Source organism: Mus musculus, chromosome Y, assembly GCF_000001635.26.
Source record: "Mus musculus strain C57BL/6J chromosome Y, GRCm38.p6 C57BL/6J".
NCBI lineage: Eukaryota > Metazoa > Chordata > Mammalia > Rodentia > Muridae > Mus > Mus musculus.
This window is the reverse complement of record NC_000087.7, coordinates 44,250,773-44,267,916: the sequence shown is the minus strand read 5'-3', so window position 1 is coordinate 44,267,916 and position 17,144 is coordinate 44,250,773. Positions and strand designations below refer to the sequence as shown.

Here is a 17,144-nt window from a genome sequence, read left to right as displayed (position 1 = left end):
TCTTGAAAACATGCTTCCCCTATCTCAGCGTCTGTATTAGTAGGATTGTTTATTTGATATTTTTACACTATACTATGGTTTTCAAAACAGCTTAAATTTTTCAAAACTCTTTATAAACCAAAATAAATGTAGACAATTAATTTGAGAGGTGGCTTATAAGAGAACAGCAAAGAGTGAGACTAAAGGGTTTGCTTGATATTTATTATTATTGTATAAATTCTGAAGAGGACTTTATAAGTTACTATTATTCTGAGATGAATGCTTTTGAAAAAAAAATCACATCCAATGAAACTATCATCAACTAACTTCTGTGACACTCTCCAAGCAGAACAATTCTTCATTGAAACAGTTGATCAATGACTTCATGGATAGACCATCTTAATAAACACCCATTCCTTAAGTGAATGTACCTTGTTACCTGTGGCCTGAGAATGACAACAATCACGCAAATCAAATAGCTTTGAACATAGCAGGAAATTAGTATCCAAAAATCATGCCTATAGTTCATTCCTTGCCACAGCAGATATGTCAACTCTACCCTTAGTACTATGAAGGTAAAATACTTTGGTGATGTGAGGGACATTCAAGTACAGCCTTATTACAATGAAATCCAGTGTCCATAAACTGTTCTTCTTTTTTTCTTTTTTTTTTTGTATCACAGTAAGCCAAGATTTTTTTTTAATTTTACAATTATTATATACTTTCTTTGTTTACATTCCAAAAGTCCCCTCCCGCCTCCCCCCTTACCTCTCCTTGATCCCCAACATACCTATTCCCACCTCCAGGCCCTAGCAGTACCCTGAGCTGAGGCATATAACCTTCACAAAACCATAGGCCTCTCCCCCCACAGATGGCCTACCAGGCCATCCCCTGCTACACATTCAACTAGAGACATGAGCTCTGGAGGTATGGGTTAGTTAATATTGTTGTTCTTATTTAGGGTTTCAAACCATCTCAGTTCTTAGGGAACTTTCTCTAGCTCCTCCATTGGGAGTCCTGTGTTCCATCCAATAGATGATTGTGAGCATCCACTTCTGTATTTGCCAGTCACTGGACTATCCTCACACAAGACAACTTCAGGGTCCTGTTAGCATAATCTGTAAGTCAAGAATTTTAAGATCTACTAAAAACAAAACAAAACAAACAAACAAACAAACAACAAACAAACCTAAAGACTATTTATGTTCACCAAAAAAACTAATAGTGATATATTATTTTAATATATCATACAGTTAATATATTTGGAGTTATTTAAAATTTATGAGAAAAAAAGTATTTTCAGTATTGCTGCAGACAAATATATAAATAAGACTATTCAATTGATTGTTGTTTTCTATCAAACAACATTTTTAATATTCATTTTTATTGTTACAATATTTTATAAATATTAAGGAACATGATAAAAAATGGAAGGTTTGATAGGTTTTGAGTGGGCATCAGCTGGAGGAGTTGGGGTACAAAATAAAAAGAAGAATGTAATGTAAGTCTGTTTACTCAAAATATGTTTTTAGATGTTAACAAATTCAGATAAATTGAAATTATGTACATTTTCTTATCATAATGCAATAAAAATTAAATCAAAACATATTTCTAGAACTGGTGGGATTGCTCAGCAGTTATGAGAACGGGCTATTATTTTACAGTTCCTGAGTTCAATTCCCAGCAACAACATGGTGGCTTACTACCATATATAAAGTGATCTGATGTCCCCTTCTTTCATGAAGTTGAACCCATAAAAAGAGGACTCATACATTTTAAAAATGATAGACTTAAACACATTAAAATGGTTCTATAATTATTATTATTAATTATTATTATTATTATTATTATTATTATTATTATTATTATTATTATTAAAGTGTCTAACTACTTCCTTTCATTTCTTTCCACCAAACCAGCCTTGGAAATCTAATGCACAAGTAGGAAAACACTGGAAGTAAATGGGCGGAATGCTCTTGGATACATGAAATACACACTAGACTAGTTGAAAAAATGGAAAAACTAGCTGTTAAGGGCAACTGTTGGTTGGGCATTAGTGGTTCATGCCTTCAATCACAGCACTTGGGAGGCAGAAGACAAGGATTTTTGAGTTCAAAGTCAGCCTGGTGTAAGTTACAGGACAGACAGTGCTACACTGAGAAACTCTGTCTTGAAATTTAATAATAACAATAATAATAATAACAATAACAATAACAATAATAATAATAATAATAATAATAATAATAATAATAATAATAAAAAGAAAAGAAAAGCACCTATTCTATGCAGAGGACCCGGCACAAAGCACCCACATTGTGGCTCATAACATATGCACAATCACAGTTTCAGAGAAACAGTGCTCTCTTGCGGCCTCTGTAGGTAACAGAGGCATAAGTGAGAGAGAGGGGCTGCTCAGCCTAGCACATAAGTGAGAGAGGGGACCTGGGCAGCCTAGCATATAAGTGAGAGAGAGGCCCTGCCCAGCCTAGCACATAAGTGAGAAAGAGGGCCTGCAAGGACTAACATCTAAGTGAGAGAGAGGTCCTGGGAAGCCTAGCACATAAGAGAGAGAGAGAGAGGACATGTGAAGCCTAGCACCTAAGAGAGAGAGAGAGAGAGAGAGAGAGAGAGAGAGAGAGAGAGAGAGAGAGAGAGAGAGAGAGAGAGAGAGAGAGAGAGGGAGGGAGGGAGAAACGGAGGGAGGGAGGGAGGGAGAGAGAGAGAGAGAGAGAGAGAGAGAGGGAGGGAGGGAGGGAGGGAGGGAGGGAGGGAGGGAGAAACGGAGGGAGGGAGGGAGAGAGAGAGAGAGAGAGAGAGAGAGGGAGAGAGAGAGAGAGAGAGAGAGAGAGAGAGAGAGAGAGAGAGAGAGAGGACCTGCCCAGCCTAACGCCTAAGTGAGAGAGAGGGCCTGAGCGGCCAAGCACATAGGTGAGAGTGAGAGGGCCTGCACTGCCTAGCACACTCTTCTATCAAGCTGAGGACTAGGAAAGTAGAGAGAGGAGAGTACCAGAGGTTGTAGGAAATCTGAATGCTCCCTTCTAAACTCTTAGGGGCAGCATAGACTCTTCTGCTGTGCATGTGTACATGCAGAAGTCCACATTATTAAATGTTTATGCACATAAATAAATAAAAAAACCAAAAATGCTTACAAGAGCCTCTACAGCTGAAATTAAGTAAAGCCATTTGCTTATTTCATATGTTACATATTTGTTCTGGATTTTCAAGTCTGTAAGCACTTGTCAACCAACAAACTGGAAATCATTTGTCTTAAAGCCAGTAGATTATTCCCACCTTCTAAAATCTCCCTTCAAAGGACTTGGTATTCCATGAACGCATGCGCAGGGTGTATTCAGCCAATCAGCACAGTCCTTTGGTGAGACCTGTTTGCTCCAGCTGGCATCACAAAGGATCCTCTGAGGCTTCTGTCCGGGTCTGGCCTCTGACAACGTTTTTTTTTTTTTTTTTTTTTTTTTTTGCCATTGAGGAGCTAAGCACAGAAGGGTGCGGTTGGGAAGGTGTTCTCCTCTTAGATGAGCTGTAAGTGATAGTCTGCCCTGATCAGGGTTGTTGGACAGTTAATCGAGGTGTGACAGGGTGGGGAATCTCAGGCCCAGGAGGCCACTATGTGAGGAAAAGCCTTCTGATCGCCATTTTCTGTGGAATCTGAGGGTGAATGGAAGATGGAGGACCGTATTCATGGAAGAGGATCGAACAGGTCAGGGCCATAGAGAATTGGGAACCCTTGGAAGAGAAAAGCTTTGGGCCTGGGGATAGGATCAGAGAAACAGCTGCAGGACTGTGGGTCAGGGAACAGGGAGCCATTGGTGAGATGCCTTGGCGATTGTCCTGTGTGATGTTCAGGATCCCTTAGAAACACACTGAGGATTCCTCCCTCCTCATTGTCTTCTCTATGGTGTGTTCCTTTAGTATAGACTGTATGAACATTGCAGACAGTAGAATGGCATAGGAAGATGAATGAAAAGAAGAAGAGGAGATATTGTAAGAGATTCATAAGTCATTGGGGATGGATTCTGACCACAGATCTTTCTGTCTCAGTCTCCCATGTATTGGGATTAAAGACTTGCACCACCAAGTTCAGCTTTTTCTCTCAGTTTAGGTTCTGTAGGATGGGATCTATCTTTGTAGTTTCAGCTGGCCCTGCTTGGCCTGGCCTTGAACTTAGAATCTTCAGATGTTTGAAATCCTCGGCTTCTCCAAATCACTAATTTCTCCAATATAAGGTCTTTCTGTGTGGGTGGTGGTGGTAGTTCATGTTTTTTTGTAGACTTAGTGGTGGATCTTTTTGATATGAATATACAGTTACCATGTTCTTTATCTTTCTGGATAGAACTGTGAGTTTACCTTAGACTGAGATAAACTGTTAAACAGAATTGCTGATGTTTTGTTTAAAAATATTCTGTGGGAGATAGGACCAAAATTCAGATGCCTCAACGGTTAAAGGATGTTGCTCATCATTTTTTTGGGAGGAGGGGAGGACTCATATGTTGAAGGTTGGCCAGTTTTTGTCTCTTTTTTAAACTGAGAAATGGCAGATTGATAACTTAGGTTCTAAAGGAGGTTTTTAAAGAAGTGAGTTAAAGAAGTTTTTAAAACAAGTTGTGAGGGAGAGGGACATGATAAATGGGATACACGGAGGAAATGGTACGGGTAAGTGTATATATATATGCATCACCATATTGAATATGTACACAGAACTCTCTCAAAGGCAATTGATTAAAAATATACATGTTAAGTAAAAAAGAAATGATCTTTCATTGAGCTAAAATAATTTTTTGATTTTTTGTTATTTTTAATTATTTAAATGATAATTTTTAATCAGGTAACTAAGTTCTTTTTTTTTCTTTTTATTTTTATTGTTTTTTTTTTTAACTAAGAAGACTACTGAGTTCTTATGAGAAAAATGGCTCTTAAGAAATTGAAGGTGATACCAAAGGAAAGTTACTTATTACTTTTGGACTTTGATGATGAGGACGATGATATAAAAGTTTCAGAGGAGGCTCTTTCGGAAGGTATAGCATTTCCAGTATTAATTGTGTCCTGCAGTTCATTAGACTTTACCTAGTCACCTGAAATGGAAGAAGTCTTTGTTAAGAGTTTACATATACTTCATTTCTAATTTTACCTATATCTCTCTATTCCTATATACAAGGTTTTGCAGCACATAAACCTACTCTTGGAACTATATCAGCATATGTTGAGAGAGAAGAACTTTCTTGATTTTGCCTCAAGAAAAGATGTGAACATTGTTCGTATAATATGTTTGCCAAACATGAATTTATTTCATAAAACCTGCAAATAAATTATTTCCATTTTTTTCTATTATATATTTTCCTTATTTACATTTCAAATATTATCCCCGTTTCTAGTTTCCACTCCAAAAAATCTCCTGTCCTCTCCCCTCTCCCCCATCTCCCCAACACACCATCTACCAATTCCTAACCCAGGTATTCCCCCATACTGGGGCATAGGATCTTTACAGGAACAAGTGTCTCTCCTCCCATTGATGCCTGACTAGTCCATCCTCTGCTGCATATGAAGCTGGAGTCATATGTCCCATTATTTGTTTTCATTGATTGGTGGTTTAATCCCATGGAATTGTGGGGTACTTGTTAGTTCATGTTGGTTTTTCTTCTAGGGGCCTGCAAACTCATTAAGCTCCTTAGGTACTTTCTCCAGATCCATAATTGGGGACCCTGTGCTAAGTCCAAAGGATGTCTGTGAACATCCACTTTTTTATTTGTCAGGCATTAGCAGATCCTCTCAGGAGACAACTATATCATTCTCCTGCACCCAAGCCCTTGTTGGCATCTTCAGTAGTGTCTGGATTTGGTGGTTTTTTATGGGATGGATCCCCAAGTGAGGCAGTCTCTGTATTCTTTTATTCTCAGCTCCAATCTTTGTCTCTATAACTCCTTCCATGATTATTTTGTTCCCCATTCTAAGAAGGAACGGCATATCCACACTTTGGTCTTCCTTCTTCAGTTTCATGGGTTTTTCACATTTTACCTTGGTTATTCTGAGCTTCAGGGATAATATCCACTCATCAATGTGGGAATATCATGTGTGTTTTTTGTGATTGGGTTAACTCTCTTAGGAAGATATCATCCAGATCCATCCATTTCTTTAAAAATTTCATGAATTCATTGTTTTTAATAGCTGAGTAGTAATTCATTAAGTAAATGTACCATATTTTCTATATACTTTCCTCTAAAGAGAGTCATCTGTGTTCATTTCAGCTTCTTGTTATTATACATAAGGCTGCTATGGACAAAGTGAAGCATGTTTCCTTATTACAAGTTTGAACTTCTAGGTATAACCTTATCAATTTTATGAGGTCCCATTTGTCCATTTTTAATCTTATAGCACAAGACATTGGTGGTATTTTTTTTAAGAATATTCCCCCTTTGCCCATGTATTCCAGGCTATTCCCCACTTTCTCCTCTATAAGTTTCAGTGTCTCTGGTTTTATGTGCAGTCCCTTGATCGACTTAGACTTGAGCATTGCACAGGGGATGAGAATAGATCAATTTACATTCTACTACATGCTAACTGCCAATTGAACCAACACCATTTGTTGAAAATGCTGTCTCCTTTCCACTAGATGGTTTTAGCTCCTTTGTCAAAGATCAAGTGACTATATGTGTGTGGGTTTATTTCTCTGACTTCAGTTCTATTTCATTTATCTACCTGTCTACCACTATACCTGTACCATGTAGTTTTTATCACAATTGTTTTGTAGTGCAGCTTGAGGTCAGGCATGGTGATTCCACAAGAGGTTCTTTTATTGTTGGGAATAGTTGTTCCTATACTAGGTTTTTTGTTGTTGTTGTTGTTGTTGTTGTTGTTGATTTTCTTTTTTTGTTTGTTTGTTTGTTTTTTTTTCAAATTCCAGGAGAATTTGTAAATTGCCCTTTCTAACTCAGAAAAGAATTGAGTTGGAATTTTGATGGGGATTGTATTGAATCTATAAACTACTTTTGGCAGAACAGCCATTCTTACTATATTAATCCTTCCAATCCATGAGCATGGGAGTTCTTTCCATGTTCTGAGATCTTGTTTCATTTCTTTCTTCAGAGACATGAAGTTTTTATCATATATATCTTTCACTTTCTAAGTTAGAGTCACACCAAGCTATTTTATATTATTTGTGAGTATTGTGAAGGGTGATTTTTCCCTAATTTCTTTCTCATCCTCTTTTTCCTTTGAGTAGAGAAAGGCCACTGATATGTTTGAGTTAATTTTATATTCACCTACTGCACTGAAGTCATATATAAGGTTTATGATTTCTCTGGTGCATTTTTGGGTCACTGATACATGCTATCATATATTCTGGAAATAGTGATATTTTGACTTCTTCCTTTCCAATTTGTATTCATTTGTTTTCCTTTTGTTGTCTAATTGCTCTGGTTAGGACTTCAACTACTATATTGAATAGGTATGAAGAAAGAGGGCAGTCTTGTCTCGTCCCTGACTTTAATGGGATTGTTTCATTTAGTTTAATGTTTCCTACTGGTTTGCTATTTTTTTTTTTTTATATTTAGGTATGGGCCTTGAATTCCTGATTTATCCTGGACTTTTATTATGAATGGGTGTTGTAATTTGTCAAATGCTTTCTCAGCATCTAATGAGGTGATCATGTTGTTTTCGTCTTTGAGTTTGTTTCTATAGTGGATTAAGTTGACAGATTTCCATATATTAAACCATCCCTGCATTACAGGGATGAAGCCTACTTGACCATGATGGATGATCGTTTTGATGTATTCTTTTATTTGGTTTGCAGTGATTTTATTGAGTATTTTTGCTTCGATATTCATAAGGGAAAATGGTCTGAAGATTCCTTTCTTCATTGAGTTTTTGTATGATTTGAATATAATTGTAATCTGGCTTCATAGAACAAATTCAATAGTGTTCCTTCTCTTTTGATTTTGCATAATAGTTTGAAGAGTTTTGGTATTAGGTCTCCATGTGTAAGACCCCGAAGATGGACCTCCTCTCAAGTGCAGTAAAGTCCCGGGATGAGGTGGCCAGCACCCCAATGACTTGAGAGAAATCCACACCTGATGCAAACTGCAAGAGGTTTTATTATCAGCTAGCTAAGGACAAACTCCTTCCACTGTGCAGGGCAGGGGCGTATGACTCTGAGATGTGACAGAAGAGGGTTTTTATTAACTAGCTGAGGAATTGGGATGATTTGGGAGGAGAGTTTGGAGGAGTTTGGAAGAGTTGGGAGGAGTGTTCTTCTCTGCCCGGATGTCTTTGGCAAAACTCCAATTTTTGAATCTCTAGCTGTATGGCTCAGAAACCAAAAGGCTTTTTGGTGGCTGTAGAGAACATGGAGTCTCTTTCTGGCTGTATTTTTATAAATCAGGGAAAACAATCTTGGAGAATGTTCAGGTGCTTTACCTTCCAGGGAGAAACACTCTGAGTTGGGGTCTCAACAGTTCCCACTCCTTCTAGTACATAGTTCTGATCTTATAAGTTAGAAAATTAAACCTCTGGCCCAGCTGCCAAACAAAGCCAACATGAGGTCACAGCTTTAGGATATGTAAGATTGAGAACCTCAGAAGCCCCTTGAATGAGACAAAAGAGCCTCTTGCCAGTGGGAGGAGGGATGGAGGGAGGTTCCTGTGCAGTGCCCACTGTGTGTGAGCAGTGCCAGGCCAGAGGGCCATGGCAGGCTGGATGCCAGAACTGGGCACATGCTGGAGGTGTGGCAGCAGGGCTTGTGAGAAGCATCAGGGAGAGTCCTTTTGATCTGAGTTCAAGTTTGCCAGATGGTGGGTCCAGACCAGGACAGGTACTCCTTTTTGAAATTTATGTGGCACCAAGATGGTTTCTGGTTCGTATGTTTTTTGTTTTTGTATTTTTGTTTTAGTTTTTTATTGTGTTTCAACATTTCCAAGGCATCTTTTCTGACCAGTTGTAGGTCCTTCAAGTGAGCTAGTGGGAGTTCTGAAAAAGAAACATGAGGGTCAAACATTCCACCTGCTTCTGTTAAAGGGGGGGTCCCCAGTTGAGGAGTTCGAATGGTGTAAGTTTAAATTTCCCTGTGGTGTTCCATACTCAGAACAAGGTGAAGGGAAAAAGAGCTGCATAATCTTTTCTGCAGGTCTCTAAAACCAATTTAGTCAAGGTTTCTTTTAATGCTCTATTCATCCACTCTACCTGTCCTGAAGTCTGGCATATATAAGAACAATGTATCTTCCAATGGATCCCCCATTGTCTGGCTAACCCTTGTCTTACCTGGGCAATGAAGGAGGGGCCATTGGCTGACGAAAGTACCTTAGGGATGCCAAATCTTAGGAAATTTTCCTCTAATATCTTCTTTGCCATGGCAAAGGTGTTCTTGTTCTTAGTGGGGAAGGCTTCTACCAAGCCTGAAAAGGTGTTTACAAAAAACAAATAGATGTTTATTACTGTACTTGGCTGGTTTAACTTCAGTAAAATCTACTTTTCTGTATGCTCTTGGTCAGTCAACTCTTATCCACTTTCTGGGGGGTGTTCTTGTGGTGCCCAGCAATGGTGAGGGCACATGCTTGGCATTCATTAACAATCTCATGGGCAACATCTGGCAATCTTATAATATAGCAATTTGAGCTCTTAACATTTTTTTGACCTTCTGATTTTCCAAGGGCATGAGGTGGTGTAGATTGATGCTGTAGATTACCTTTCTCTTGTGGGCAGGACAGAGCAACCATCTTGGGTCTTAGCGACTCCCTGGGTAGTATGCACACATATATCAGGTATTTTGCCTGTTAATTCCTGATCTTCTGGAGTATAATCAAAGCCTGCATCTTTGAGATTATAATGGTCTTGACATTCTTTATTTTTTTCTCTTAGGGCAGCCAGGTCAGGCATCAGATTTCCCTTCACTAGGGCCTCATGGACTTTGTGGTGACTATTGCAATGTATGATGACAAGTTTTTTTGCAAAGTGTATGGCTTCTAACAGTCTCTTGGTTTCTTTTTTATTTTTAATATCTTCCCCAGTAGATGTGAGTAGCACCCTTTTTCTAAAGATAAAAAGATAAAGATAAAGATAAAGATAAAGATAAAGATAAAGATAAAGATAAAGATAAAGATAAAGATAAAGATAAAGATAAAGATAAAGATAAAGATAAAAGATGCATGTGAGTGGTGGCAAAGGCATACCTGCTGTCTGTTTAGATATTGATGTTCTATTCTATTGCCAGCTGCAAGGCTTGGATGAGTGTGATTAGCTCTTCTCTCTGGACAGTCATTCCTTCAGAAAAGCTGCTGGCACGGATGGTTTCTTTTCCGTTGACCACTGCTGGCACCACTTTTCTTTTACTTTCAATCAAAAAGCTGATACTATCTGTGTACCAATTGGGGCAGCCTGGCCATGGCTGGTCAGTGACTTCTTTCTTAGTTTTGATTTCTTCTGCCAGGATGTCTATACTCCTTCACTGGTAGGGAGTTGCCAGCTTCAGGCAGCAAGGTGGAAGGATTAGGGATAGCAGGGGTGAAAACTACACTCTCTCTACACTCTCTCAGTCAGTAAGAGACTCTGATAATGGGTCCCATGAGCATTAGTCATCCAGCAATCTGACAGCTGTCTAACAATGCTTTCTAAGGCATGGGGGCAGAGGGGGTTTACTACTATAGTTCCTTGACCTAGAGTCAGTTTGTCAGCATCTTTGAGAAGTACTGGCATAGCAGTGGTAGCTTTTAAGCAAGAATGCCATCCACTGGCCACTTGGTCTTTTTTTTTTTTTTTTTTTTTTTTTTTTTTTTTTTTTTTTTTTTTTTTTTTACAAGTCGACTACAAGTCTTGTCTATGTCCCCAGAGCTTAGGTCAGGACCTATCTCACTATTTCTGCTCTTTTATCTAAATAGAGAGTGAATGGCCATGTCACATCTGTCAGGACTAGGGCTGAGGCACTAAGCACGATTTTTTAATCTTTTTAAAGGCCTCCCCATATATGGGGTCCATGAGAAAGTCCCAGTCTCTTTAGTAAGAAGGGATTATTAGTGAGTGCCAGGTGGCAAAGCCTTGCTTTTTAACTGGTAGCAACAGAGTATTCCAGGAAGACTGACAAAGGACCAAACACGCCTAGTTCTAAGAGCCTTTGAAGGTGAGGTCTGATGCCCTCTCCGGCCTCTTTGCTCATGGTGTATTGTTGTACCCCGAAAGGAATCACACCAGTTCTCAATCTCACAATGATGGGGGGCACCATTTTTGCCTCAATTATACCCCCAGTCTTTGCCCAGGCTGTTGGATATCTCTCTAACTAGGTCCATTCTAGTACTTTTCTTGATGGGGCTTGAGGCTCATGTAATCTATATACTTCTTCCAATTTTGATGTTAAATTTATAGAGACAGAGGCTTGCCAAGGGATTGAAGTTCCTTGCAAAGAGCAGCTTATTTGGAATTTTAAATATGCTAGTATGTCTCTCCACAATAATGGGGTGGGGCTTGAGGAATGATGAGGGAGAAATGAGTTACTTGGCTTATTCATAGATTAACTTTCTTATCAGTGGTCCAAGAGTATGGTTTCTGACCAGTAGCCCCGAATACTAAGGATTGCTGGTTCCTCAATTTCTCCAGTGGCTCTGTCAGGACTGAAAACTCTGCTCTGATATCATGAAGGGAAGCCATGGGGGTCTCTTCCACAGTTAGGGTTACCCTAGTCTCACGTAGGGTGTCTATTCCCCATATCCACTAGTCATCATCCTCTGGGATAAGGACTTAGGTGGTCTGGTATCTGTCTCTTTCTTGGGGCAGTCTCTTGCCCAGTGTCCCTTTTCTTTACAGTACCCACATTGGTCCTTATCTACAGGTGGTGTGAAGGTCCTATGGAGTTCTGAGGTCTTTTTGGCCCTGTGTTGCCCAGTTACCCTGTCTGCCTATTCCCTCCATCTTTTCTATAAACTTCGTTATCAACTGCTAATGTATCCAAAATCCTAATTAAATTTCTATCCTGCCTTCCATCTGGTCTACTTTCTCTTGACTCAGCTACTCTCTCTTCTCTTTCTCCTTTTTCTTTTTTAGTCTCTCTCTTATGGTACACTTTCTCTGCCTCCTTAAACAGATCTTGAAAAGATAATGTTTGCAGACTCTCTAGATGCTGTAACCTTCGCCTAATGTCAGAAGCAGAATGCCCAAATGAAAGCCATGGCCACTGCTGCCTGCTGGCTCTCTGACATAGTGTCAAAGGGAGCGTAATGCTTGTATGATTCTAAGAGGCATTCTAAAATCACTGCTGGGGGCTCCTTTTCCCCTTTAGGATCCCTCTTACCTTGACCAAATTGCTTGGGTGACTGTTAGCTCCTCCCTTTCCTGCTACCCTACCCCTGTGTAAATGTGTCAACTGCTTGCTACCTTCAGGCCTGTTAGGGTCACAGTCAGGACCATTCAGAGGGAAGCCTGCATCTATTTCATTTGGAAGTTGTGTCAGCCATCCATTGGCTCCCAGCACATATTTCTTGTCTCAAGCAGAATCCTTTCCTTCTCCTCTGTGGTAAAATTAAACTGCAATAGCTATTGACAGTCATCCCAAGTGGACTGATAAGAGAACATGAGAGATTCCATTAGATTAGTAAGGCTAGAGGTGTTTTCAGAGAAGGGGGCATGTTTTGCCTTCCAATTGTAGAGATCAGAGGAGGAAAAAGGCCAATACTGAAGGAGCTGCATTTCCATGGTCTGCTGGAGTAGGGCCATAAGTACTTAAAGCCAGCGCGATTGTTGAGTCTGGTCTCAATAGGCTCTGAGCTCATTTGTCTTGGTTTCCAGAAGCTGGTCACGCCCCCATGTTTCCAGCAGTACCCTTTTGAGATATCTGGGAAGGGACCGGTTGGGGATATGAGGGTGGAGTATCACGCCATTCTGGAGGTTATTACATCTCTGGAAATATCTCAAGAGGAGCCAAGGGTTGCATTCCTCCCTTCCCCCCGCCATTTACATCTTCGTTTTGTTTTGTTTTTTTTTTCCACTTAGTGGCAGAAAGCTAGGACTAGGGAGCCCAGCTTGTTCTTCTGTACTCAAGGTTTCAACCAGGTGCTCTCTGGTGGTCAACTAACATCAACAGGTGGCAATTTTGTAGAGCAGAAAGTTCTCCAAAATCTCTTTTTGACATCTACAAAGAGATTGTGAGTCCTAGTCATAATTTCAGTTTGATGCTCATGAGTCAATCCAAGGGGAGTGCTAATAGTCTATCCAAACTGCATAGTCACATACAGGGAGACAAACAATATATACAGTAACGGAAACACATGGCCGAGTTAGCAAACTCTCACTTGGCACCCAGTAACAGAAACAGTAAACACACTCTCACTTGGTACCCAGGAACATTAAAAGATGGCCAAGTGAGCACACACTTACTTGGCACCCTGATGGGAGATGTCCAGGCATCCCTGGAGCTCCCTCAGACCTCCAGGGATGTCTCCCAGTATAGTGTGCGATTACTCCTGACATGCCTGTCAGTAACCCTCCCCTCCATACAGAATAGAAAGATTGTAAACCATGAATTCTGAATTCAAACACTGCCAGCAGACAAAAACATAGACAAAGACAGGATCCTACCGGCAAGTGGCATCTCTGAGAAATGGGATAGGCCACAAATCCAGGCAAACGAGCCCCCATATGTAAGAACCCCAAAGTTTGGCCTCCACTCAAGTCCCTGGATGAACTGTCCAGGACACCAATAACTCCAGAGAAAACCACACTTGATGCAAACTGCAAGAGGATTTATTATCAGCTAACTGAGGACATTTTTAACACTGTGCAGGGTAAGGGATTTTGACCCTGAATGGTGACAGTGGGGGGCTTTTAACAGCTAGCTGAGGAACTGAGATGAGTTGGGAGGAGAGATGGGAGAAGTTGGGAAGAGTTGGGAGGGTTTAGGAGGGTTGGGAGGAGATTTGGGAAGGTATGGGAAGAGTTGAGAGGAGTGTTATTTTCTGCTGGATGTCCTTGGTAAAATTACAATTACCATATCTCTGGCTGTAAGGATAAGAAATGAAAAGTCTGTTTGCTCACTATAGACAACAAAGAACTTCTTTCTGGCTGCATTTTTAGAGATCAGGGAAAACAAGCTTGGGGAATGTCCAGGGGCTTTACCTTCAAGTGAGAAACAATCTAAGTCAGGGTCTATCACATGAAGATCTTATTGAACTCTGATGGTTCATCAGATCCTGGGCTTTTTTTTTGGTTGGGAGATTATTAATGACTGCTTCTATTTCTTTAGGAGTTATGGAAGTAATACAGAATTTCTCTGATCCTGATTTAAATTTGGTACCTGATATCTGTCTAGATACGTGTCCATTTGTTTTCCTCATTTTCCATTTTTGTTGAGTATAGACTTGTTTAGTAGGATCTGATTATTCTTTGACTTTCCTAAGTTTCTGTTGTTATGTCTCCCTTTTCAATTCTGGTTTTGTTAATTTAAATACTGTCCCTGTGCCCTGTATTTAGTCTGTCTAATGGTTTATAATTCTTGTTGATTTTCTCAAAGAACCAGCTCCTAGCTTGTTTGATTTTTTTATGTAATTCCTTTGTTTGCACTTGGTTGATTTCAACCATGAGATTGATATTTGTCCTGCCTTAAAGACATCTTGAGTGAATTTGCTCCCTTTTGTTCTAGAGTTTTTAGGTGTGCTGTCAACCTACTCCAGTATCCTCTTTCCAATTTCGATTCAGAGGCATTCAGAGGTATGAGTTTCCCTCTTAGAACTGCTTCCATTGTGTCCCATAACTTTTGATATGTTGTAGCTTCATTTTCATTAAAATCTAAAAAGTCTTAAATTTATCTCTATTTCTTCCTTGTCTGAGTTATCACTGACTATATTTTTGTTCACCTTCTATGTTTATGTGTGTTTTTAATTACTTATATTTCTATTTCAGATCAGCCTTAGTCCTTAGTGATCTCATAGGATGCATAGGATTATTTCGATATTTTTATATCTGTTGAGACAAGTTTTGTGACTAATTATATGGTCAATTTTGGAGAACGCATCATAAGGGGCTGAGAAAAAGGGATATCCTTTTCTATTCGAATAAATTTTTTATAGATATCAACTCATGTATTTGTTTCATAACTGCTGTAATTTTAACTGTGTCTCTTTTTAATTTTTGTTCCCAGGGACTTTCCATTGATGAGGGAGGGGTGTTGAGCTAATATTGTTTGGGGTGCAATGTGTGTTTTTGAGCTTTACTAAAGTTTCTTTTATGAGTGTGGATGACATTGCATTTGGCGTATAAATGTTCAGAATTGGGAATTCATCTTGGTAAATTTTAACATTGATGAATATGAAGTGTCCCTCCTCTTTTTTTTTTTTTTTGATAACTTTGGGTTGAAAGTCGAATTTATTTGATATTAGAATGGCTACTCCAACTTGTTTCTTTGGAACATTTGCTTGGATAATTGTTTTCCACCCTTTTACTCTAAGGTAATATCTGTATTTGTCCCTGAGATTTGTTTCTAGTATGCTTGGTCTTGCTTACACATCCTGTCTGTTATTCTATGTCTTTTTATTGGTGAATTGTGTCCGCTGATATTATGAGATATTAAGGAAAAGTAGTTGTTCCTTCCTGTTATTTTTGTTGTTAGAGTTGGAATGTGATTCATGTAGCTTTCTTCTTTTAGGTTTGCTTCAAGATCAATTTCTTGGTTTTTCTAGAGTGTAATTTCCCTCCTTATATTGGAGTTTTCCCATTATTACCCCCTTGATGGGCTTGATTTGTTCGAGCATATTGTGTAGATATCGTTTTTTTCACAGAATACCTTGTTTTCTCAATCTATTGTAAAATTTTTTGATGCGTCTAGTAGCCTTGTCTGGCATTTCTTTTCCCTTAGGGTCTGTATGACATCTGCCCTGGATATTATGGCTTTCATAATCTCTGGGGATAAGTTAGGTATAGTTTTGATAGGATTTCCTTTATAAGTCACTTGACCATTTTCCCTTAGAGCTTTTAATATTCTTCTTTTTCCTTTCTTTCTTTCTTCCTTTCTTTCTTTCTTTCTTTCTTTCTTTCTTTCTTTCTTTTTTTCTTTCTTTCTTTCTTTCTTTCTTTCTTTCTTTTTATGCATTTGGAGTTTTGATTTCTATATGATGGAAGAAATTTCTCTTGTGGTCCAAACTATTTGGAGTTTTGTACGCTACTTGTATATTCATAGGCAACTCTTTCTATAGGTTAGGGAAGTTTTCTTCTATAATTTTGTTGAATATATTCACTGTCCCTAAATTTGAAAAACTAACTTGTCATTGATACCTATTATCCTTAAGTTTTGTCATCTCCTTGTGTCCTGGATTTTCTTGGTGTAAATATTTCCTTTCTAAAATCTTTTCCAAAAATTCACATGGAGAGTTTTTCCAGAGAAATTCAAATCGATAGTACTTTATTAACTATTACTTATATAGAATCCTTTCAAATGTTACTGTTTTCTATTGTTAATACAGTAAAGAGCCCAGCATTTGATAAAAATGAGAATATATCGCCTCAAGCAGAAGCAGATGAAGATATGGGGTAACATTTTCAATATTTTTGCCAGCTCAATAGATTACTTCATAAGTAGTGTTTGTATTCCCTTCACTGGAGAAGTAGATTCAGTAAGATAGCAATACAAATCTGACACTGCTATATGTTGAGTTCAAGCCCAGCTTGAGGTCCTTCAGACCTTGTGATAACAAACACATAGCAACTAGTACAATATGACCACCTGCCTGAGATCTTCCAAGATATACACACAAAGAAAAGGAGAAAAATCATGAAAATAAGAGGGGGACCAACTGGAAAGAAGAAGGGTCTCAGCAAGAGTGGGAAAGTAATGAATAAACTACTGTGGGTGTTAATGTATGAATTGGTAAAAGTAAAGGATACAAGATCACTTTGATACTCCACCATGTATTATAAATATATATATATATATATATATATATATATATATATATATATATATATATATATATATATATATATATATATATTACATTTGTCCCTAACCAAACATTATATATTTATTATAAATAATTAAAAGAAGGTTCTTTTTAAAGTTTTGTGTGGGTAAGAAAAATGTCCTACCAGTCCACTATATTTCTTGCATTAATTTTTTATTTTCCTTTCTTCACAGAGATGAAGTAGACAGTATGTTGGATAAATCTGAAGGTATGTGTTTTTGGAGGTAT

General features: G+C 38.6%; 1 long non-coding RNA gene across 1 annotated transcript; it reads left to right on the top strand.

The window, feature by feature from the left end:
- Nucleotides 1-3,487: 3,487 nt before the first annotated feature.
- Nucleotides 3,488-16,441, top strand: Gm21739. Its single transcript, XR_882327.1, has 3 exons — nucleotides 3,488-3,516; nucleotides 14,603-14,670; nucleotides 16,419-16,441. It is a non-coding gene; the product is annotated as a predicted gene, 21739 (long non-coding RNA).
- The last annotated feature ends 703 nt before the right edge of the window (nucleotides 16,442-17,144 follow it).